Genomic DNA, 24,579 nt, shown 5'->3' with positions numbered 1-24,579 from the left:
AGGATTATAGCAGTCCTCAAAGAGATTCATTGGGAGTGGTAGGGATGGGAAGAAGTAAATTCTTGCCCAGACAGGCTTTACAGTGTCTTTTGTCACATGTGGTACAGAGCAGAAAGAGGAACCAGACATTTTTCTGTGATAACCATAGATTCTGAAATGAGAAACAGCAGGCATGGAAATTCAGCCAATAAAAGATGGGTATATCTGGCTGCTGTGGAGTGCTTTAAGCCTTTCAGATCTGTGTCTTCATAACTGAAGTGTTATCATGCATAGGTGTTGTTTAGCAACCTAGCTCAAAGAATTTTTACTTCAATGACTGAGACTGAAGTTTTGCTACAGGGAATGCTGGAGTAGGGAGCACAGGCTGATTCCTTACTGCTTAGCTTGAAAATCTCCAAAAGCTATAGCTTTTTAAGTGACTCTCTAAATGGCAAACATCTATTACTATTAAGTTCAACAACAGACTCTTTTCTCCTTTGCTAAGCTCCTCTGAATCTCCAGCATGCATTTTTTTATAAATTCTAGGCTGAGATCTTTATCAAAGCTTAGTTTGGGAGCATGGTACATGACCATTGACTGTACTCCTCAATGCAGTTGTTCTGTTGAAATGAAATGCCTCAGTTCCTCCACTCTGCACACCTCTCAACCCAAAAGGCAGTACCCAAAAGGCTTTTCTGATTAATATAAATTACCATGTCCTTCAGAGTGAAGTTGCTGAGATTTAGCTGCAAACACACATTTCCTTTAGCATTAAATACTGTGTGGCCTACAGGTCACAGACCAGTGGCAGCTGCCTTTGGACAGCTCCTCTTTGCCCATTTTGCTTCTCCCCTTCCTTGTACACACCTGATCCTGGGGAATTGAGGCAGATGTTCCCTAAGGAGATTTTCTGGAATAAGAATGGGTGCAGATTTTTGTGTGTCTGTCCCTCTCCTACCTTTCACCTCTTGGGTCTGAATGGCCAGTTCCAGAGCATAGAAACAAGTGAAAAAGGGACGCAGAAATGCTAAATGAGCATTTAGCTGTTCATTTATCATTGGTAACCTGTTTGTTTGGGGCAGAAATTGCAAGATTATTTAGCAAAGAAGCATGAAGCAGAACTGGCTGGCAGGGAGTCCCTTAATGCCCAGCACTATGGCCCTCTCTGCCTTGCTTGGAAGAAATCACGGTAACTCACATCCACAGCCTTGAAATTAATCCTATTAGACACTCTTTTGAAAAAAAAGCTCTAGAGGCATGCAGGTTTCCACTTGGATTAATTCAGTGTGAATCTATTGTAAAGACAGCCCCTCCCATTGTGCCTTGTATTTCCACATGCTCTTGAATGAAAATGAACTTAAGACTGTTGCAAGTTTCAACTGTTCCAAAAATCTAGGAAGATAGGGAGAGGATGTGACAGCTTGGTCTGTTTTGCTTATTCAATTAGCAGACCATCCAGAGAATAGAAGATTTATGAGGACCTGTCACTGTCCTTGATGATCCCTGATGGGTTTCAGGTTTTCATAAGAACAAACCATCAACTCCTATGGTGAGGGACAGACCCTTTTCCATAACTGAAGCAACCCAGCAACATTTTGTCCAAGCCTGTCCTCTTCCTCAGACCCATTTAAGGCAGGTGGATATTCATGGGGATCTCTTCTCAGGTACAGATGTGTTATTCCCACCCTTCAGGATGGACACCAGTCTTGCAGTGATTTACTTATCTTCTCTGCAATAAAACAGAAAAGTGAAGGGTTAAGAAAAAACTTTGGTGCTACTCAGTGGACTGCGAAGGAGAAGAACATGAGTGAAACAAGAACCTTTGAAACATACTCTTAAGTTAGAGTAAGTCCTGCAACAGGAGAAAATACTAAAGAGAAAGAGAAAATAATGACATTGGGAGGGGAAGTGTTGCTTTGGTATTACTGCACTGAATAGCAGTAGTGAGGCTTGTAGAACCTAATTACAGCTAGCTCATACACAAACTCTACATTTGCAAGCAAGAAAGAAATTGTTTCAGGTCAAGGAAAAGGATCCCAGACCTTGCTGTATCTGGCAGATTTACTGACAGCAGAAAGATGGTGATTCTTTTACCTTATGTATGCACAGAAGTGTTAAGAAGTGGGTGTAACTGCTGGATTTCACTCCATCCTCATTAGCTCTGCTCCCATTACAGTCCCAGAAATGTAGGCCTTGGGAAGAGACAGCGTTTGTGTTTCCTAATGCTCTCTACAGGGTCTCAGAAGCAAAACACCTGCTTAAAATACTGACATGTGTTGTATTAAACATTATGTAACAGCAGTTTGCACACTCGAAGGAAGAAAGCTGAAATATGTTCATGAGCAATATTCTGCTGAACAATACACTGCTACCTTTCTATGGCTAAGCTGGAAAATTGCACATCTAAGTAACTTATTGATTAACAGAGCCTTTAAATACCAGCAAAACTCTACAGTGATCCCTTCTACTTTCTGTTATGAGTGGATATGTTGCAAGCCCAGCAATAGTCTGCATTTTGTGAGGCTGGAACAGGCTCAGATTGCTATTCCACTCTTTCTCTTGGCCTGAAAACAGAATTCTAATTTTTTATAACATTGCCATTTGATACTAGACAGTTTTTGGGAAATCAACATATTCCTATCTGTTAAACAGTGCTTTTTAGTGTGAATTTGGCTCCACTTCTGAAGAGCCAATAACATTTGAATGCATTCCAGTTTCCATTGTAACTCATGCTTGGAGGTTTGGCCAGGCTGGAAACTTGCAGAATAGCTTGGGTTGCCTGAAAACAAACATTGCAGAGCTGAACACAAGGCCCTTAAAATCAGTGGGAGACCTTTTCTATTGACTGCCCTGAGTCTTGAGGCCAACCATGGTTTGCTGTCTCCTTGGCCAAAAGGTTTGAGGCAATTGCTTGCACATTGCTGTTTGTGTCTGCTCACTGAGTCTCTGCTGGGCAGCCACAGGGACAGGGCATGACTCAGCTCTGCCTCAGCATTCTCACAGGCTGGATCCTTTTCCCCCAGTATGGGTAGGGCTGCTATTACCCACTATTACACCAATTTCTGTTGCAAGAGCATCTCTTTAGTGGTTTGTAGCTCAAATGAAACATTTGGTCTGAAATTTTTCATACTGATTTTTTTTCCTGAGATAAAGGTTTATATAGGTTTTTAAAATTATTGTATGTTTGTGTAGTATTCCCTTATTTTAGAACAGGGGCTTATTATGTAGTAAGAAGGATGCTTCATATCAGGGAAAACTTTTATTCTGTAGCCAAATTCGAATGAATTTTCAGTTATCAAAAAATAAACAAATGGGAAGCTCCAAGCAGTACGATGAAGTGCAATCTGTCTGTGGGCATAGTGCTTTTTATTGCTAGATCCTGCTAAAACATCAGAAGGGTGTTGAAAATCCACATTGGATATGATGCCTACCTGTATGTTCTCTTATGTTTTGGGCTTGAATAATGCCTGACCATTTTCAAAAGGAAAATTGGTTGGTTGGTGGTTTTCTTAAGGCAGATGTTTCCTTTCTCACATAGATGAGTAATTAACTTGTTTTTAAATCTCTCTTAGCAACTTTGTAATACTTCGCATGTTTTTGGCAAAAGCTGCTCTTGGCATATGGGCAAAAAGGAATAATACCCTTCAAAGTAACTGTATCTATCATGTTGTATCATTAAGAGAATAGGCTGAAGAAATGTGATGCTCTTAGACAGTTATGTACATTGCTTCTTACCCATCACTTCCAGTAATCCATCCTTCTTTTAGGAAAATGGGTAGGTGCAATTTCTTTCTTAAGAAAGATTTAATGCCGCAAGAGGCAGGGAATATAAACTAGTCTGTTGCTCTTTATTCCCTGGCCAGTTTCAATCCTCAGCCCACTCTATATTGGCTTCATTATCCTTTTACTGCCAGATGTTTATCATAGGATTTATTTTTCTATTGTACTCTTCATGAAACTGTGATAAAGAACTTATTTTACTATCTTAAAGTCTTTAGTACACACAAGATTAGAGCTTGCAAGTATTTAATTCAGGATAATTTCAGAAGAACAATTAAATTTGCAACTGTACTTTGGAAGACAGGATCATTGTGTATATTTTTCTTGTACTGTAATAAGTAAATGTGCCACAAACCTTTATTTCCATGACATAACTCTCTTGAGAGTGGTATTGGAGAGAGCATTCAAATCAAAGTAAGCTGTAATGCTCAAGTTCAAAGCTTAGATGTCAGCTATGATGTCAAACTCCTACTGACTTTGAGTGAGCTGTAGATAAATTAACCTGTAGCTTGAATTCCTAAATCTACCCCAATATGAGTATTTTGCTGGTTTTTTATATACTTTTTTTGCCTATAATGGTGAAACTAGCTTATAAACCATTTTCTATAGAATAAGGGGGGGGGGAATTTTCTATGGAATAAGGGGGGAATAACTTCTGTAAGTTCTGTTACATTTTGCTGCTTTTATTGATACACTACTTACTGAAGATAGCATGTAGTGAGAGCCAGATCCAGCTCCTCATCAGCAATCAGGAAGATAATAAGGTGCCTTTCAATGCTTTTCTTCCTGTACCCCTCCTCAAGATAAAAGTGTATCAACAGAGAATTCTATAGCAAGCTGAGCTGGTTTTGTAATTATAATGGCTGCCAGTTGAATCAGGTAAAATTAATTCACTCCAATTGCTTCTCTATTGTGGTTATTTTTAAAGGATTTTGCCTCACAAAATGTGTCTTCACATGCATACATTTTAAAGGAAGTGTCACAAAGCATTTTGTAGTGTAAAATGGATTTCTTTGGTGTATGGCTGACAGATGAAAGCCACAGTGGACCATTGAATAATTGCTCACAACCGGGGGAGCCATGGTGGTCCCACTGGGGTCAGTTACAGAGCTCAGGTCATTTGCAGATGAGTGCCTGAGTAAGTGATTAATCAGGCATGGCCACTGATAATGGGGAACCTCTGTGTCTTAAAGGAGACTGAGGGCATGCAGTGTGCCCTGTCCCACTTGAATAGTTCTTCATTGAACTGACTGGACTAACAATTAGACTTCTCTAAGCTTGTTTCCCCTTACATCAATATCAGTTGTGTTTCCTTTGTCTTTCAGTGACCTTACAATCCATGTATTCTGTTAGATCATGACTAGCTGGCCAGGGCCAGGGGGGCAGCTCACTGCAGTCCCATACTTATGGTTTGGCTTGGTAATAATTTCCTAAGATTCATTGTTACTAATGTCATGGAAACAATGGATTGTTTCTATCCAATATTTTAAGTTGGGAGAACAGAAGCAAAGTTGAATGCCAGATTTTTACCAGTAATTAGGAAAAGAGATGGAAAAAGAGCTAATTCAACTTGATTCCATTTAAGCTGTAGGATGTAAGATAGAAACTGTGGCCCTAGAGTAAGAAGTGTTTGTTTTTATTAAAAAACCAAACAAACAAACTTGCCAGCACAAGTTGCTGTTTCAGACTTTGTATTATTTTTGGTGCTGCCAGACGAATTTTTTTCCCAGACTATTCAGAGATGCTGAGTTCTATTTAGCCTACAGAATATCTGGATTTTAAGAGAAAGTTACTAATCTGATCACCCAGTCATTCACTCCAGAAGGCAGGTAATGATAGAAGTATTCAGTGTGTATTTGTTGCAATTCATCTTGTGATTATAACCTCCTTAGACTGAAATGATTTTTTTACCTGCAGCCTTTTCTCACCCTTGCTTCTTTCACCTACTCTGTATAGAATTTTAACTGGCATAGGGCATAATTTTTGAATAAAAACCTTTTAAAAATCTTTCTCTTGAAAACCAGCTTACTCTAGGTTTGCACATTGTTCTATTGCCGAAAACATTGTGGGTGAGGGTCAATGGGAGTCATTTGCAATTGCTGTGCAGCTTTCTGAGTCATGATTTTCTGAGCTCAAATCACTGTTCCTTCAGCAGGTCTGTTTCTGTAATGCATTTTTTTAGATTTTAACCCTGTTGAGTTAAATTTGTGATTTCAACAGTTCATTCTATGTTTTATCTAATAGGGGACTTCCTAATATTCACACATGTACAGACTGTGCTACAAGGTCTTACTTTTGGAGAAAACCACAGCTATGACTCAGGAAGGGCAAAATTTTAATCTTTATAGACCTAGTAATGAACCTGGATATGGCATTCAGGCTGAGTTTGGTGGGTCTGGCCTGAGCTCTGCCAATCAGTTTTTGAAATTGAGATACAAAGGAATGAAAGGCATCTTCATGTTCTACACTGGGCATGCTGTGTGGGTGATTCCATGTGAGATCTTCCAGGTTTTCCAGTCCCACCTCCAAGCTGGCCACCATTTCACCAAATTGGTGACACCAATTGTGGTGCACTGACACTACAGCTGCTCTTGGTGAGCTCTGCCATGTGGGGAGCCTGAATGGGAATGGTTTGGCCTTTTCTGATCTCTTATGATTCACCTCACCTGCTTCCTCTGTATTATTAATCTGAAATGCTCAGCAGAGCTGAGGAATTCAGTATGTTCAGCAGGGTGAATATGATCCAAAATGCTGCTCTGCTGTGTGAGAGGGAATACATTGAAGGGGGCTAATATTCTATTCCAGACAGATCCCTCTGATCTATGTGTGGAGATTTAAAACTGTCCAATGAAACATTTCTCCCACTCACTCTTGGCTTCTGCTGATCTTTCAGCTGGTTTCCTGAATTCTTCTGTCCTTGCTTACACCTGAGCTGGGCAGCATAAGACACATAAACATTCTGGTTTTGGTGCTTATGATTACCTTACAGGAGGCAGAGAATTTTATGTGTATTCTCCAGGATTCCTTCAAATGTGCTGAACAGCAGATATGCATGCCTGTAAGTCAGCTCAGTAGAATAACCATGAAATAAAAACATAGTAGTATACAAAGCAGCCTTATTGTCTGGGGGCTTAGAGTTTTCAAAAGTCTTTAGAGAATTTTAAAAAACAAATCCTATTGAGAGTCAGAAACATTTGTATGGCTAAATCCTTCAGCCATTTTGGAAAAATTTCTCATAAATGAATAAATATAGAGAAAAACAGTGTATTCACACTCAAAGAAAGAAAACAAGTCCAGGAAATACACAGATTTCAGATGACAACAGGCAAAACAACCTGAAAAAAATATAGATTATATAAGAAAAGAAAAATTACTCCAAATTTAATTTTAAATTTATTTTACAATATATACTTTTGGTGTTTGGATTTTTCTTAACATACTTATCCTAACCAATGCCTAAATCTGGATTGAACCTTAGTGTAACTGCTGTGACTTCAGGGGTTCAACTTTTGCTTCTGAAGTTCTAGGGAAATAGATTTGGAGCTGGCTGGAGTATGTAATTCTCCATTATCCCGCAGTGGATGTTGCCTTGGTCACTGCTGCCTTTCATCTGAAGACTCTGTAACACGGAGTGCTATCCAGCAGAAGCACACAAATCGCTTTCCTGGGAAGGTGATGCTTGCAGAGGCTGGCTCTTGCCTGCAGTCTGTCAAGCAGAGCCTCACTCAGATCATTTGCAATCTGATACCCCTGTACCTCAATTCCAAGAGTGGAGGATGGAGCTCTTTAGTCAGATGGCAGTTGCACCAGCTCTGCTTCTCAAAGGTCTTTCCATTGAGGTTCTGCTTCTGTTGTGCTCAGTGATGGAGAACTGGAGTGCTCATTACTCAGTTCAGATGCTGATGGTCATCCCTCCTTTTATGTTGTTACCACAGTTCTGGGAGCTCTTCCACAGCTCAGATGGCTAAACCAAGAGAACTACAAGTGAATATTCTTGGATAATTTTAAAAAGAAAACATATGTTTTTATTGTTTGTTTTCTGAAGAAAACCCAAGATTTACAGATGTATCTTAGCTTCTCTTCCCGTACTTTCTGAACATGTGCACGGAAGTTGCTTTGTGTGTTTAAATTTTGTTTCAAATTCAGGTTTAAATTAATTTTAAATAAAGGTCAAGGTTTCTAATGGATAAGGATGTAAGAGAAGAAAACCAGAGAACAGGGTTACCTTGGTACCTTCCCAATCCTTTACAGTTGAGGAAGCTATTCACCCCCTCTTTTGAATTTTAAGACAGGATACCTGGCTGTAAAATGTCAAATAAAGTAGGATAACTGCTGTCAGAATCTAACTGTATTAATTGAAAGGAAGGAAATCTCAGAAGAAAAAAAAATATAAAAGGAAAAGGGAGAGGCACTTTTGACTCTTAAAACAGGAAAGTGCAGTAAAGTTCTGTAAGACAAGTTGTAGTTACATCAGCCTGGAGCTGAGATGTTCTGAGGCCTGGAGTTTGTAGAAGATCTGTAGGAATTGCAAGAAGAATGGAGAAAAAAAGCAAAGATGTAAATGCATCACATTGCCTATCTGAGGGCTAAAACTGAGAAAGGAGTGGTTTGAATGAGACTTCTGCTAGGACTGCAGAAGGATGTTTCAGTCTCTAGCTCAAGGGCTAATTTCACTATGAGTGAGGGGGTGAAGGACCAGAGGGAGGTCATGGTGTTTGAGAGATTGGTAATGAACTTTTAGAAAGTCAGGGAACAACAAGAACAGAAATAGTCAGCTGGGAAATGATAGCATCTGTTTTGAAGATCTACAAGCTCCCCTTGTGACTAGAGGAAAGAATATAGTCGTTTCTGTGCTAATAGATGGAATTGGCAGTTTGGGGGAAAAAAGAACTGGTCAGTGATTAAAGCCACAAGACTCAAGCCACTTCAGTGACACAGAAGTGCCTCTGTATGTGTTCCACAATCTTCATTCTATCTGAATATTCACTATGCAAGCAAAAGTTTCTTTAAGACCAGCACAGGTATAAGTTTGTAAGGTCCCACTTTCCTGTACTGACACACTTACCACAAGCAAAGAAATCAAGGGAAATCACTGATTTTTACATTGCTGGTACAGGTGTGGTTACAGAGCAAAATTCTACATGTGGCTGCCTAACTCCATTGTAGGACAAATTCAGAATACAACTTTACACTGAGGAGATGGAAAATGTTGAATTTGTGAGAGGAAGAGGCTTAAAAATGTTTTCTGGAATATTAATGTTGTGTCTCTGTACCCTGGAAGGAGCTGTTCATCTATATGATAGAGACAGCAGAGGCATTACCAGTACAAAGTACCGTGCCTGCATACACCAGTGTGCCCTTGCATGGCTGTAGGAAGTGAGAGCCTCTCTGGAGGCATGACAGCTGAGAGTTTCCAGTTCTGTCTGCCACTGGCAGCCTCTGAGGCTGACAGAATTTTGCCAGCTAATAGTCCAGAGAGGCTCTTCAGATCAGGCACCCTACAGCCAATATAAGGAGACTGCTTTATTTTCACAGTAGTAGCTCTCAATGTATTTTCATTCATGCAGAGGGGGCAAAACTACATTAGTTATGCAAAGTAAAAAAGAAGCAAGGAGTTATTTATCTAAAATTCAAATGGAGGATTAGCTGCATTACCATCTGATAATGGAGGCACACTGAATTAAAGACAAAGGTACATGCCTGTGTATGTCAGACCTTTGGCTGTCTAATCCTGCCCAATTGCTGCAGTCAGAATCCTAGAGATTATTTTGGTGAGCTATTGCTCAGCAAAAGCAAAACAGATCAACCATAGTTTGTAGAATTACATCAGCCCTGATCTGAGGCATCCAGCACAAAATACAAAGCTTCTGGCAAAAATAAAGAGAAATATAACCAGCTTGTCCTCCTTAAATCTAAGAGAGGAAAATGCATCTGGTGTAGCCATAAAATCAGAGATGACTTGTTTTAGAAGGAAGGAAAGCATCAATTTGTCATTCTGTAGCTGGTTTTTGGCTGAGCAGAGCTGCTGTAGGGATCAGCGGTAGAGAAAGACTATTAAATGAGTCTACTCCCCTGCACTCATGGACGTAATCCTTTGATGCAAATGCATGGTTTATTGAGGTTGCAGTGTACTGGCTGTGGGAGTTAGACCTCTAATAACATGATCCCTCGAGCTCTGGGGGAATAATGCTGCTTCTCTGTAGAGGTGAGCTGTGGGTGATTGTGCACCACTGCTGTACACTGGTAAAAGGGAACTCGCCCTGCTGCTAAGAAAGACTATTTGAAAGGAACTATGAATGTTCAGGTTAGCTGTAGGCATTAAGTGTTTTTCAGATATGTTCACTTGAGCCAAGCCTAAATTCTCACAGCAAAATGTTGAGTTTCAGATTCCATTCTAGTAAAATTCAATCTGGAGAGGATGACATAGGAAGTCTGAAGGATAAGAAGAGAAGATGATTTAAAAATTCTGGTGCTGTTGGAATCTCCATCAATTAGCTAAATAAAAAACAAAGAGTTTTAAGAAACCAGACTGAATGCAGGGAAGAGACTTAGACAACCAGGTAGCTTTGTATTTATTACAGATCATATTTCAGTGAAGACTTTTGTCAAGTTCGCTGTCCTTCTTGGGATGTAGTGACCAACAGCAGAGTTGGAAACACAGCCATGTCCTACAGATGTCTGTGGTTATGTCTGGGCCAGAATTTCCTTTCTGGTCCCCCTACTCCAGGCTTTTGCAGCTGCTGTGACTCCCATCCATACTAAAGACACAATGGTGGGAGCACCAGGATCCATAAAGTGCTGGGTTTAAGCTGCTGTGTTTGTGTAATGCAGTGCACATTGAGGGCCTAAGCTCTGAAACCCAGAGTCAACACAATTGCATCAATGTCTGAATAGCATCACAAGAGTGAGCTTGCACTGCACTCCACATTTTCAACTGAGCTGATGTTTTTGTTATCACAAGAGACTCAGTTCATCACAATAAAAGTAATTCATCCTTCACTTGCCTGTCAGATCCTTGGGCCCACTTCATCTTTTTTCTATTGTAGGAGATGATGTCTTTGCAAAGGCAAATGAAATGCAGCTGAGAATGTAATTTTGTTCCCTACCTGTTAGTTTACAAGATCAATTTAACATACGTCAAAAAAGAAGAGAAGCCCTGAAATTTGGACTATTGGTTTTCCCTCTATTTTTGTTGAGGTTTCTCAACAAAACCTGTACTTCACTCCAAGTTTCAGTTTGACTTGCTGCCAGGATCCATAAATCAGGGAAGAAAGCCCAACCCTCAGAAAACAGCTCCTGGCGAGGATGTTGAATTGGTTATTCAAAAATCAAGACAATTGCTAACAATTTTTTTTTAAATATCAGTCTTATTACAAAGTCTGTTGGTAATTGTTCACCCATGTACATATGGACAGTTAGAAATTTTGGCTCTGAGATAGCATCATGTAAAAGCTTTGATGTTCACCTTTTAGAAAATTAGTTAGAGTCATTTTTCCCCTTCCTAAAATGAGGAAACATCAAATTAATCATAGGTACAAAGACTGCCTGTAGTGAGGTAGCTCATTAAACTTCCTTTTCCTGAGTTCCACATTTCTTTCAGAATTTTAATCTCCATAGATTTTCTTCTGTTGGAGTGTGTGTAGTATTCTGCAACAATGAAATGCTTAGCTGGGTCATTTATCATCTTTTGCCTTGAGGAAGTCTATACAATTACCCTTGTGTTTGTGTTATACGCTAAAGTTTTATAATCCAGGCTTCCAGAATTTGTGCAGTGGAAGATGAACATTAGAGAAGGTGCATCCTTCCTTCTGAAAGCCCTTCCTTGGAAGTGGTATAGTTACATCCTCTTACACAAACTAAAGTGTTTATTTTTCTGGTGCTGTTCCTGGGCTTACAGCACCACCTACAAGTTACTTCCAAGCTGCAGATGTAGGCTGTTGTCTTCCCATGTTTGTGCATCCCCCTACCATGACATGGCTGCAGGTGGCCACCTTTCTGCAGCCCCATGACGGCTCCAGGGACTTCAGGCCTTGCAGCTGGCAGCAGGACTTACCAGCAGGTAAGGATACTGTGGTTCAGTGACTTTGTCTTGGGAGCCACTGAACTTCACTCTGTTCTAAAGGTTCCCACATCCCATTTATTCCTCAGCTCTGGGTTTTAATTAATGAGGGAGGAGGAGCCGTGGAAGGGAGCATTTGTTGGCACTAGGGGTGGACCATATGCCAAAACTTGGTAAACCGGTCTGGAAGGCAGTGATCAAGTCCAAAGAGTCACTATGGCAAACAAAAGCAGCTTTATTGTTTCATCAGGTGGAGATTCACACCAAATCATTTGGATTTTTTTGGTTAATTTTAGAATTGTTCTATCTCAGTTTTACAAGTTTAATTACTTAGGTTTTGTGAGAGTGAAATTAGTCACACTCTGGCAGTGGGATAATTGAACTGCACACACCAAATATTATTGAATCATTACAATAGCTATAATGGCTTTGGTGGAGTTTTTTCTTCCCTATCTCAGAGCACAGTATTACTCTCATACTTTCTTGGCACTATGTGTAGTTCAGAAGATGTTTATCTGTAGCTCTCCTGTCAGTTAATCCCTCTCTCTAGTCCAGCTGATAAATTTTACTCTGGTGGAAATTGTGATGATACACTTCATTCTTCCATTTCTTCTAAAATAGTATGTTATTTATGCTCACAATAAGAAAAGGCACTTACCAGTATGGATACAACTCTACAGCTCTTGAAACAGCTCACACACTGCTATTGCAATACCAAATGAAGCCTGCATTCATACAGGGTTGCTCTTGCTGTTAAGCAGAAGAGGGAGATTATTATGTTCTATTTGAGGAAAATTTTGTTTAAATTGAAGAACTTTCAATATGTGTTCAATGCAAAACCAGCACATTCCCTTAGTTAAACCTATGTAATGAATTTTTCGAGTCTGAATTTTAGTTGTGGCTTGTTTGATCTACCTTCATCTAAGGTTTTTTCCACAGTACCTGGGAGGCAATCCCATTCAACATCTCAGACATGAACACAGATGGGAACTTCCTGACAAAGTGACTGACTCCTGCTGGTAAACTTTGAAAAGTATATTGTTGAGCTGCAATTCTCCAGATGCTGTTATTTTATTGTTCCTCCCCTCCCTTCATTTTTTTAGTTGTCTAATAGATTTGTATGGGGATGAGATTCAGTATTTCAGAATTCAGAGGCTTGAGTAATCACAAGAATGTGATTTCAGGTGAGGAAAATAAGCAGCAGGAAGAGAAGAAATGTCAAGTAATTATACAGATTGCATATTTGCTACCATAATAATACAATGAAAACCCAAACCTCTGAGTCTCCGCAGAGAATTAAAATTGTTTCTAAACTGAGAATAGCTCAAGTTTTGGATAACATGTCAGGTGCTCTCTTGGATTCTGTTAATTTGACAACTAGATTATGAACTTGAAGAAAAGAAAGATTTATTTTAGTAGTGTGTATTGCAGGCTTTTACTGAGATTTTTTATTATATGTTGCATGTAAGAGAGACATAGATTTTTTGCAATATAGTAGCAGATGACAACTCCAGTCCAATAATTTTAACAAAATCTGTTACCCGAGCTAAGTGCTTTAGATGTCTGTGGGAACAGCTGTAATAATTACTTAGTTGTTTACCTTGATGTCATGCAGAAAAGAGAGAAGGCCAAATGATAGCAGATGTGGAAGCTTCAATTACAAGCAAATCAAACGAGGGCATCAATTTTGGATTTAAGATGCTAGCAAAGCTTTCTGCAGAGGCTCGGCTGAGTCAGTCACGTTTCAGAGGAAGTCTTGTGCTGTCCTTGCACACATTTGAACAAGACATGTTTTTCTGGCAAGACTCTCTTTCCCCCTTTTCTTAACAATTTCAAGAAGAGCAATGGAAGCACTGCTCTGAGGCCTCATTTAGCTTAGCACTTTCTCTTCCCAATTAGCAAATATCCTGTGTCACTCATTTTAGGAATTAGTGTGACAATAGTTCTCTAGCTAATTACAGCCTACTGACTCCATCTTGAAGAGTGTTAATTTCCAGTTATCAGGGTATAATATATGGAAATGCTGACAAGAAGGATTTGCTTGCATTCTGATACAACTGCTCTTTAAATGAGGACCAAGGGTTGCAGATCTTGTCCCACTGTTCCCATCTTATGACTGACATTGATATATTCGTGTTGCTTAAACAGAATCACTGAATGTGCACCTTGAATGGACATTGTGCTCCATCAGGGTTCTTGAGTGAGTTCCCTACTGTGGGTTTGGGTACACAGGCATAATTAGAGCAGCTGGAAGCTTTTGTTTGCAGGTTAAGGAATTAACCTGGATCCCAACTCAAGCCACCAAGCACCTCTGTCTCCTTCAGGGGCTGATTTACTCTGCTTGGTGTCTCAGTATTCCCCCTGCAGGAAGAGGGTGGAATAAACCCACCTGTGAGATGTGAGAAGTGCAAGAGTAATAAATGTTTCAGCAGACAGGAGCAGTGATCCCAATTCCACAGCCTCCCTAAGTACAGTGGGAAGACTCAGCTTTTTTGTTTGATGCAGCAGCATGTGATGGTGAATGCCGCTGATTTAGTGATCCCACCTGTAGTACAAGGTCTTCAGTTCTGGTGCTTTCATCCCTACCATTGCACTGACACAGGATGGTGATCTGTATTTTACTGTAGCAATATGAGTCTCATAGGCTTGCAGTTAAGAATTATTATCTTTCTGGAACAGATGAAATGTCTTGGGTATTGGGGGCAAGAAAAGTTGTATCATAACTTAATTTTGTTCCCTAATAAGGAGAAAGTGAAATAGAATGATCTTAGGGCTGATCTCCCTTAAAGCTTATGGGACTACTGCATTTGAAACAGAGACATTATTTTATTTCTGTTAATTCTTGCTTTCCAATTTTATTCAAGCATTTGAAAAATTAGATTTTTTAGTTATTCAGTATCTTCACTTTGCGTTTTAAGAAATATGTCTTCCTGCTTATGGTTTTTTAGTTTTTTTCCCCCTGGTTTACACAGGTCATCTGCAAAAAGTGGGATTAAAATATCCATCTGAGAGTCATCCTCCTTCATGTATTGGTGCCTTTTCTTTCCCTGGGATTATGGACTTTTTCATTTATTTGTGTTACCTTTCTCTTCCATACCCACAGCTGCTTTAGTTTCTTAGCATTGCTTTATATGCTTTTTATGACCTTTAGGTCATACCTGAGTGCATTTACCCCTCCAATGGTAGAATCACCCACTGAATTAACTCCATACAAAAACTTCAAAGTTACAGATGAAAATTTCTAGTTTCAAATATATTTAAACAAACAAACAAATCAACCTACCTATTGAGAGCCTATGAGAAGTCTTGAACTGCTGATTTTCCTGCAGAGAGCAATGGGGCTTGAAAAGTAATGTGTGTTTTACTGTTACTACTGCAGAGCACGTGAGGGATAGAGGCAGAGTCTGAGAATGACTGAACATATTGACAGCCCTCTGTGCACAGGAAATATGCAATCAGACTGTCCATCATCATGTCACCAGGTTCTCCTCTATGCTCACAGCTGACTCCAATGGATAGTGAGTGCTGGCTTCACAGCTGACTTCTCAGTCACAGAAATACTGCTGTCCTTGCATCTAACTGTTCTCACATAAGGCAGGCTCCCTCCTCCCAGAACTCAATTTCACTGCCACTGAACCAATGATAAAACCTGAGCACTGACAGACCAGCAATTGGCATTCTTGAAGGTAAACAAGGAACCTTATCACTTGGCTGCTGCAGATTGTGATAGGGAGATGAGTGCTGGGTAGTGACAATTCAAGATGAGGAATTGCAACAAAGAGGGAAACAAAAGTCTCTGTACTGATAATGAAACTACTTAATAGTTCTGATTTATACAGGACTTCGAACTAGTAATCTCCCAAATTGTCACAATTATTTACGTTTCCTAACTGCTCAAGCAACACAAGAAGGAACACTATTTTTCATTTTTACCTTATATTAGCTTGAATATTTTTACCTAAGGGATATAACTGCAGAGAATTTGACAAGGGTAGCCAAGAATTCTAAATTATATTGTATGAAGGGCTTGTATTTAACTCTTCCAGCTGTTTACTTTGCTCAGCAGGTCACAGGTGTTAAAACTCGAGCATTTGAGTGCAAGTTACCTTGCTTTCTAATGAGGTTGGCCTATCCTTTGTCCCTTGATTTTTGTTCATAATTTCTCCAGTCCTAAAGAATATATAATATTGTTGGTCAGACCTGAGGCACACTGGCAGTGATATTAGGTATTTTTTCTGTTTACCAATGTGCTGTGGTTTAGCCCATCCAGGTACTGGGGTTTGTGCTTTTTTCCCATCCTCTCTGGGCTGACTTTCCTGCTCTAGAAGCAGGAGCATCTCTGTTTGTTTGGATACATCACAACAGTTTGCAGACTGTTGGAATACAACAGTCCCATGTCAGTTCCAAATGCTCTTGCCACTGAGAGACCTTAAACAGGCTCTTGACCCTCTGTGATTAAAAATAATCTATAAGTGGCTCCAACACTTTGATTTCCCTTCTGCTTTAGAAAAGCAGAGGAAAAAATGCACGGTTTTTGTTTTGTTTCGAAAACATCAAGCTTTTGTAATAGATATAACTTAGGAATTAGTTTTGAGTTGTTTCACCTCTGTTTAAATTTGAAATTAGAGTCTGGACATTTCTCAAAACAAAACCACCCAACAAAGAAAACTTTTAAGAAATCAGGAACCATTTTAGAAATCATTTGATGGATTTTAAATTTTATTTTCCTGCTTTGACAACTATTGTGTTAGGAATCATTTCAGCTCTGTTTAGAAGAAATTCAGTTCTAAAGGAAGATAGCATTGTGTTTCCCAGGGGTTGGGAATCATGCATGTAATTTTTCAAATTAATGACAAGACTTGGATGGAGTGTGTACTCTTGGAACAAAACTGTCTTGTTAAAAAGCACTGTGTTTAGACAGCTTGCAGCAACAGGAGATTAAATTGCTGGATTTGCCTTTTATATACCTTGATTGATGAGAAAACTCTGCTGCAGTATTCATTGTTTATCAAATGCCACTTGGCTAGCGGCACTAACAAAAACAAATATTTATTGGGTGCAAGATTAAAAAATGATATTGCAGAAATATGTGACCAGTTTCTGTAAAGATTTCTCTATCTCTCTAGGGGTAAAAAGTTAAAATGTGCTGAAATAATAATGGGAGACACTGTGTAGTGTTACCAGGGAGACATCAGGCACTGCCACTGTCACAGAAAAGAGGTTCCTGTTGGTGATCTCTTACTGAAGGACATTGCAGGAATAACCTGCATGTGCTTATAAAATCAAATGCTTTCCCTAAGTGCTGTCTCTTCTCCTCCTACTCCTTTCAAAAATAAAACAACCCCGCCTTTGATGCATGTTCTGTTACTGTCACTCTTCACGCGTAGTACTTCACTCTTCACTTGCTCTGTGGGGTTACACCTGTGCATTGCAATTGATTCCCCACCCAGCCCCAGCACTTGTATCCACAAGAGGCAATGGAAGCTTATCCATACAATTATCTAGTTGAGGCACTTGAATGTATTGTTTTGGTTAGGGCGGTGCTATGGACTGTGTTATTGGAAGGAGTGGGAGCCTGAAGGTGGATTATCACAGTGGTAACCATTTGGGAAAAACAAAGTTCTCATGGTGACAAGCAAATTGTGGACATATTTGGGATGCTGTCTATGCCTTCTATGTGTAGAAGAGGATTGGCTTTTACAGTTTTGTGTATGTGCATAAGAATAGATTTGGGATTCCATTTCTCTGTAATTCCACACCATGAATAATTAAAAGTTATTCCCCTGCCTATTTGCAGGGGATTCTCTGTGTGTTTGTAGTTTGGGTTTTCTTTTTCTTTTTTTTTTTAACTTGCTTATCTAAATAGGGTGTTTGTGAAAATGAGTTTCACATTAGCTGTGGATTAATGTAATGTGCAAGACATGCTGGGCAAACATCCTCTAGCTAGTCTGGAAACAGTTCTGATCTGTGAAGTGTTGTCTTGGCTAGTTCGCATTGTTTCCTATGGAGTCAGTTTGAACTGTTCTTATATTGGTTTATTATTTTGTGGAATGTAATTCTCAATATATTTGTATTCATGGCAATGGACAGTAAGTAATTTAATATCCTCTATCTACAGTCTCTGTCAGCAAATGGCCTTCTCCCAGTGGGATTTATAGTTACTTCATGGTTTCAAAGGCGGAGAATTCAAATTCTGTTTCCTGTGCTGTGAGCAGAGGTATGTTATTTATTTTCTTTTCCTCTGCTTTTCAGGCTGGCCTTAAGCTAGCACTTCTTTTATTACAAAACAGAGAGAAAACCTGAACCTTGGAGGGGATTGCAATTATATTATATTCTCAAGGTGTTTTTCCCCTCTAAAATAGGAAAAGGTAGGAGTGTGGCGATGAAAAAGAAGCAAAAATTAACCCTTGTTCCATGTTACTTACAGTGAATTTTTTGTAGGCTTATTGTCTTTGTCTCTGCATTGTGTTCTCTTATTGATTTTTGAGGAAGAGTTTGTCTGGGGTGAAACTGAGGTGTGAAGGTGTAATCCCCAGAGGTAAGGACTTTATGTGTGTGTCTGCACAGCTTCTGTTGGGAGATCTGACTTAAGGTCTTTCTTTTGCATTGCCTTTCTGTCCTCTTACAATTCCACTTCTAGATTAATTTAAAAAGTGTAAAGAAAGTCTAAAATGAGGCGTCAATGAATTGTTTTCTTGGTTTTGAGTTTTGCTTGTTTGTTTTGGAGTTTTTTTGGGGGGTGTTTTTAAGAGATAAAGGTAGATCTCCTATAGCTTTCATTTGAAATAAGTGAATGAATCATTTGTGACTTATTTTTTTGGGGTTTTATTTCCTATTATTGTAGTTCCTCCTCTGTAGAAAGAGAGTGTATGTTACGAGCAGCTCACAAGCTGCCTAAGGGGGAGTAGTTGTGCACAGTGCCTGGGTGTAACACTGACCATACAGGTGGATTACAATAGGTGGGATGTTTCACACAGGAGCTGGGGAAAACTTGGAGCTCCTTTAGCAAGGTAGGCCATGTCAGGGAGTTAAGTGTTAGTTGTGTCCAGAGGAAGGCTGTCCCACAAACAGGAAAGGACACTGATTTGGGAGCATGTCAGTCTGGCACTGCAGTGCACTAAAGCACGCCTCTGAAAGATAAAACCAAACCAATTCCAAACAAACAAATTATTGGGTGGTGTATAAAATAAAGCCCCAGCTCTGCTTTACCTTTGCAGAAGCAAATACAGTTTATGGTTGCTTAAGAAGGGGCTTTCTGTTAACATATGTTGAATCTTGCAATTTCTCAGCCTTCCTTCTCAGCATCTGTGACTCTCAGTAGCAGAATTGTTGCTTGGAAACTCAATTGTCTTTTTGCATTTACTGCTAGAAAAGAGTTTTCAATTCCAGTAACTTGATTATCATGACTTGTACATAGATCTAAAACTCTTTAGCAAAGGCAGTATCTTTACTGGGAGGATAAATACTGCAGATATACAAGAAGTGCTTAAGTGTATTCAGCAGGGGTGAAGTTTTTCCAATGTATTTGTATTGCTATTGAGATATAAAATAAGTTGCATGGAAATTAACATATTGTATATATGCCAGTATCAATGTGCCATTTTGACTTCTTTTTTTCTTGTGGAGTAGAAAACCACCTCTGAGAGTACAGGTTCCCATCACCTGACTACAGGCTTCTTTAGAAGTGTATTATGTACAGTTATTCACAGCTTGGCAAGAAGTTTTTTATGGGGATTTTTGGTGTGAATGGAACACTTAATGAGTTGGGTTTCTCAGGGATACTTAATTCTGAGGGTTGGAAGGGAGTAAGAAGGAAATAGTGATCATTGCCTTGTTTTCTGCAATGCTTTTCCTGCCCTCCTCTGTTGCCTGAAGTAACATGAATTTCACAAACCTTGCAAGATCAATACTTACACTGCATACTGATGTGTTTTGGAGAACTACAAAGAAGATGGGGAACATGGAAGGACTTTCTTTGTTCATGGTGTGGTTTGAGAGAAAAATAACAGCTGCAGTTGCCACTTTCAGTTGTGCTTAGGAACATCAGCATCTGAAAGTGGCTCTACCAAAATTAAGAGAGTTTTCCAGGGCTTTTGATCTTATTGCCATATGAATTTAAATATTGAATCTTAGGCTGTGCGCTCTAAAGCTGTAGCAGAGTTATTTTTCACTCAGTTTCCAGGAGTTATTACAAGGACTCAAAATTGAGGTAAATGCCACAGTAGGCTGCAGGAAGTGTTAGATCAATATATGAAATTGGCATATGGAATGGCAGCATTGAAACTGATGTGTATGTGAGAGTGATTGATAAGTGCATTGAGAGTCTTTTAAGAGAAGCTTGGGGATTCATTTTGTTTATAATGGAAGGAAAACTATCGATACAACACTGTGTACTACACTTTATGGTAAGTGGTACAAATGAAGGCTTCAAAGAGTATTTAAGTGCTTTATGCTATTTTTTTATCCTCAAGAGTAGTATTAAAATCAGTATTCTAGGTTACAGTGCTTATGGGATATGTTTTCCCTTAGGTCAGAGAGGGGTGGTAGACTTTGTGGTTTGGCTGGTGCTTGGATTATCCTCCCCCCCCCGCCGCCCCCCATTTGTGGGGATTTTCATAAGCAATTAAATTTATCTGGACTTAAGAAGCATCTGTTTATCATTATATGAACGTAGCGTTTCTTACATTTGTAACTTTTAAAGTCTGGGTATGCATTAGAAAGTGGCCGTTTAGTCCCCATCACATCTCTTGTAAAGTTTAGTGACTTTGGCTTTATTCTGTGGACCATGGTGTGGTCTGAAAATATGGGATGATATCAAGTATTTAATTATCCCATGTGTGCCAGTGCAGTCAGCAGCCAGGCTGTTTGCACTCCTGAGGAAGTGATTTGGCAGTGAACCGGGATTGTAAACAGTAAAAGGAGAACAATGTGCTGCTTCATGCTTTGTTATAAAGGGCTGTTCTTTCCTTGAAGAATGTGACCACTGAAAAAGAATTACAGCTCCCCAGTTAGAGTCAGCCCCTAGTTGAGAGCTAGGTTATTGTGTTCTCTTTGTGGCTTGGATGTTTCCAGGCAAGAAGGGAGAAGAGAGCAACGTCCTTTCCTCATTTTTAAATGCTTTTCTTTATTTTGAGGATCTGAGATCTTCAATATTGGACCCTTAGGCTCTTTTACTACCATCTGAAGTTATTTATTATCAGGTAGGAGGTAGGACAACAGTTCTTGCAGAATGTTCTTTCCAGGCTTTTTTTCTTAAAATTGACCTGCTGTAGAAGATTTCTTAAAGGCAGGTGTTCCCAAGCCCTTTCCTATATGAAAACTGTTGTTCTAACTTCTCACTGGACACTTGGAAATTAATTTTTATGATCCAGTGTGTGTATGTTGCTCTTTTAAAAATCACTTAAGTAGTGGGCTGAAATTTTGCTTTGGCATAATACAAAAATGAAGATGACCTACCATTTTCTGATGCAGTTCCTGCTGGGGTCATTAATCCAGGCTTGGTTTTAATGGCCCCTGTTGTTTGGATCTGCTTAGCAGGCTGAACTAACGCTGAGCATGGAGCTATGTTTAAATTTGCCTTAATGAGGTTAACTGGAAAGAAGGGACCTGTTGTTGGCATGAAAGGTAGTTTACAGAGAGGTTGAAAGTAAAACTGCAACTTGCTGAGAAGTTCAAGCAGCAAACTGTGAAGTACATTAACTAAATGCTAGTAGTGAGCCATTGGGGAGCCTATGTTTAAAAAGACTGTAATTTGTATGGCATTTTAAAGAAAATCTAAATAAGGTTTTAGGAAATACATTACTTGTTTTATTTCTTTTTTCAAATCTTTGTTCCTTTGTCTGGTTGTAATTAAAAAAATTAAAACAATATTAAAATATCTCCTCTAACCCAGAGAGCTTTTATGCTCATCTAGAGTTTCCTAAGTCTGAAGCCATCCCACTCCTGTTGTTGGTGTATGATGGGGAATGACATTGCCACTGGCCACAGCAGAAGGGACATGCTTGGAGTCCTGGCTGAGGCAGTGTAAGCACAGCTGTAACTCTGTGCTAGTATTGGTAATGACACAAAAGGTGGCTTCTTGCAAACTTGATTTTCAGGATTTGTAAGTATTTCCAGTTGGGGCTGACAGATAGTGATCTTGAAACATTGTGACATTAAAGATTAACAAAAAACTTTGGATGCCAGTTGAGGAGGATTGTATATTTTTCCTACCTTTGTTATACCACACCTGTATGTCTAGAAAATGTGCAGTTAAATCCTTGACCTTTCTAATAAAGCCTTGAAAGATCCTGTGACACTTGACATGAGAATAATGTGATTGCTGTGAGGAGGCTGGTGTTTGGTACTTGAATCTAAATTGATTTATTCTGTGATGCAGTTTTAAATATTCTGCAAACTTCCTGGTAGCAGAGAGTAGGATTTTTTTTTAATTTAAAAAAAAATAATTTTTTTTAGTCCTTCTAGTAGATTCTGCAGTAAGAACTTTCTATTCCCTGGAGAAGAATCTGTCTCTGTTAACATGATACAGGTATTTTAAAGAGGAAACAAAGAGAGGCACATGCCATACTCACAGGATATTTTTCTCTACCATCATGCTGGCTTTATCTTGGCATCTTTTGAAGGTGAAGGTCTCTGCCAGCAAGATTGCTTTAGCTTTGAAGGAAATCTCACTCTTTGAGAAGTGGCTTGAAGTAGATCTTTTTCTACCCAGTGCAAAAGTAACAGTATCCTACCCAGAACCAAGAGAGTGTGAAAATGAATTGCCTATATAAAATTCATATGAATGGTTCCTTAGGAAATACTTTTCTTCACTTTTCAAATAGCAGCAATAAATATATAGCAAGGAATCTGCTGGAAGATGTTCTGCTTTATACCTCTTCTGCTGGAAGATGTTCTGCATTTCACTTTCTCTTCTGAAACATTTCTCCAGTTTGCTAAGGTGGTGGAGTTCTTCAGAATTTTTTTTTTTTAGTAGTGTCACATACATTCATTTTACCACAGAAGACACCAAAGAAGAATTTACATGATCCTGGTTCCAAATGTCACTTTTGTACCACTCCAGCGGTTTGGGGCTCTATTCCTATGGAGTTGAAAGAAAATAAGCTGCTTTGGAAAGAGTTGTTTCCAAGAATGTTAATTGGACTGCAATTCGGTGCCTTTGGCAGGATAATTGTTTTCGGCACACCATAACTCACAATACTGAGCTAAGAAAAGTTGAGTCTCCATGTAGACCTCAGTTTTATGTTGTCTTCAGTGAGGATGGTGCTTAGGCTACTTGTGGTCAGAACTCAAAAAGACTTATTGATTGTAAGGTGTAAAAATTTTCATCCCATCTCTTGGGATGGTGTCTCCTCTGTTTAATAACCACCACATAGGCATAGTCTATAAGGAACACCACACAAAGAGGAAAGTCTCAGAACTAACCAGGTAATTCTGTTCACTTGGTGGAAATAATTTGCTGTCTCTTAGATCCAGGACATATTTTGGGTTTAGTCTTGTGTTTCGGTTTTATCCTGGAGCTGGGGCTGCATAAATTTTCCCTATGTTAGTGGCAAAATCTTGGTATTTTCTTAAATACAGTAAATTAAGCAAGGCTTCCTATAAATTCAGTGTAGGAGTAGAGGATCTCAGGAGCATGGCATGAGAAAGTGCCTCTTGGGACATGTGGTCAAATAGTCAAATAATGACTATTTCTTCCTACCATAATTCTGCTCCAAAATTACACCTAAACAGAGAGAGAGCTTAGTAGCACAGTATCTCTTCAAAAATAGTACATAATTTCTTCAAAGAATAGACATAATTTCTCTAGTAAAATGTGCATTTTTTTACAGCACCACCTGGTGACTCCCATAGCAATATTTCCTCATTAAGTTATAACTAATGAACTTGTTTCTTTGGGGTAGGTCACATAGCTAATGTTCAGTCATATCAGCTTGTCTGTAGCTGGGATTTTTTGCTTATGTGATACTGGTCATTGATTTCTCTTTATTTGGGTAGGTTGATCTTATCTTGCTGTCTGCAACTTTGCACTAAGCCACTTGCTGCTGTGAGCTTTTACAACAGTTAAAACCAGTTGCTAGCCACACATAGTTAAATCAAGGTAATTGTAAAATACTTGAGGAGGAAGAGATCACATCAATCTTCAAAAACCATACAGATGTCCAGATATGTCTAAGATGAAGATAACTACTTTGTGCTAACTGACAATCTATTAACTTTAGAGGTTAGATTTTATTTTGTTTTCTGTTGTGTCCTGTGCCCCTGATTTATTTTGTGAGAAGTCTCTAGCAAGTTAGTTTTGATTATAATAACCTGTTCACAACCAAGTGGAAGCTGACTTGCTTAGTGGAAGCTTAGCTATTAGATAGCTATCAGACTCTGCTTCTAATATAGATAGGATTCTAATAAAATATTTCAGGCTTATGAAAATAAGAAATAAATATTTCAGGCACTGTGTCTGTCATTTTTATCATATCCCCCACGGAGTCACTCTATGAGCTTTGAGCTAATACCAGCTGCAGATTGGAACAGGAACATTAATAGTAAGCTGAAGCTGTCATGAGGGGTGATTATCTAGAAGATCATTTTAATACAGGAACCCATAACCACCAAGAAGAAGAAGGCTGAGGGTTCTTGAAAGTGTTCTGGGGATAGTAGTGAATAATGGGTAAGGCTTCTTTTCTGCTTTTCCTTGTAGGTTTTTCTTCTGTTGCCCTGAAAAGGCCATGTGACCTGGCTTGGCAGGGATCACCAGGTCCCAT

Source organism: Serinus canaria, chromosome 6 (assembly GCF_022539315.1).
Source record: "Serinus canaria isolate serCan28SL12 chromosome 6, serCan2020, whole genome shotgun sequence".
Classification (NCBI taxonomy): Eukaryota; Metazoa; Chordata; class Aves; order Passeriformes; family Fringillidae; genus Serinus; species Serinus canaria.
The sequence above is the reverse complement of the archived record's forward strand: the minus strand, read 5'-3'. Positions refer to the sequence as shown.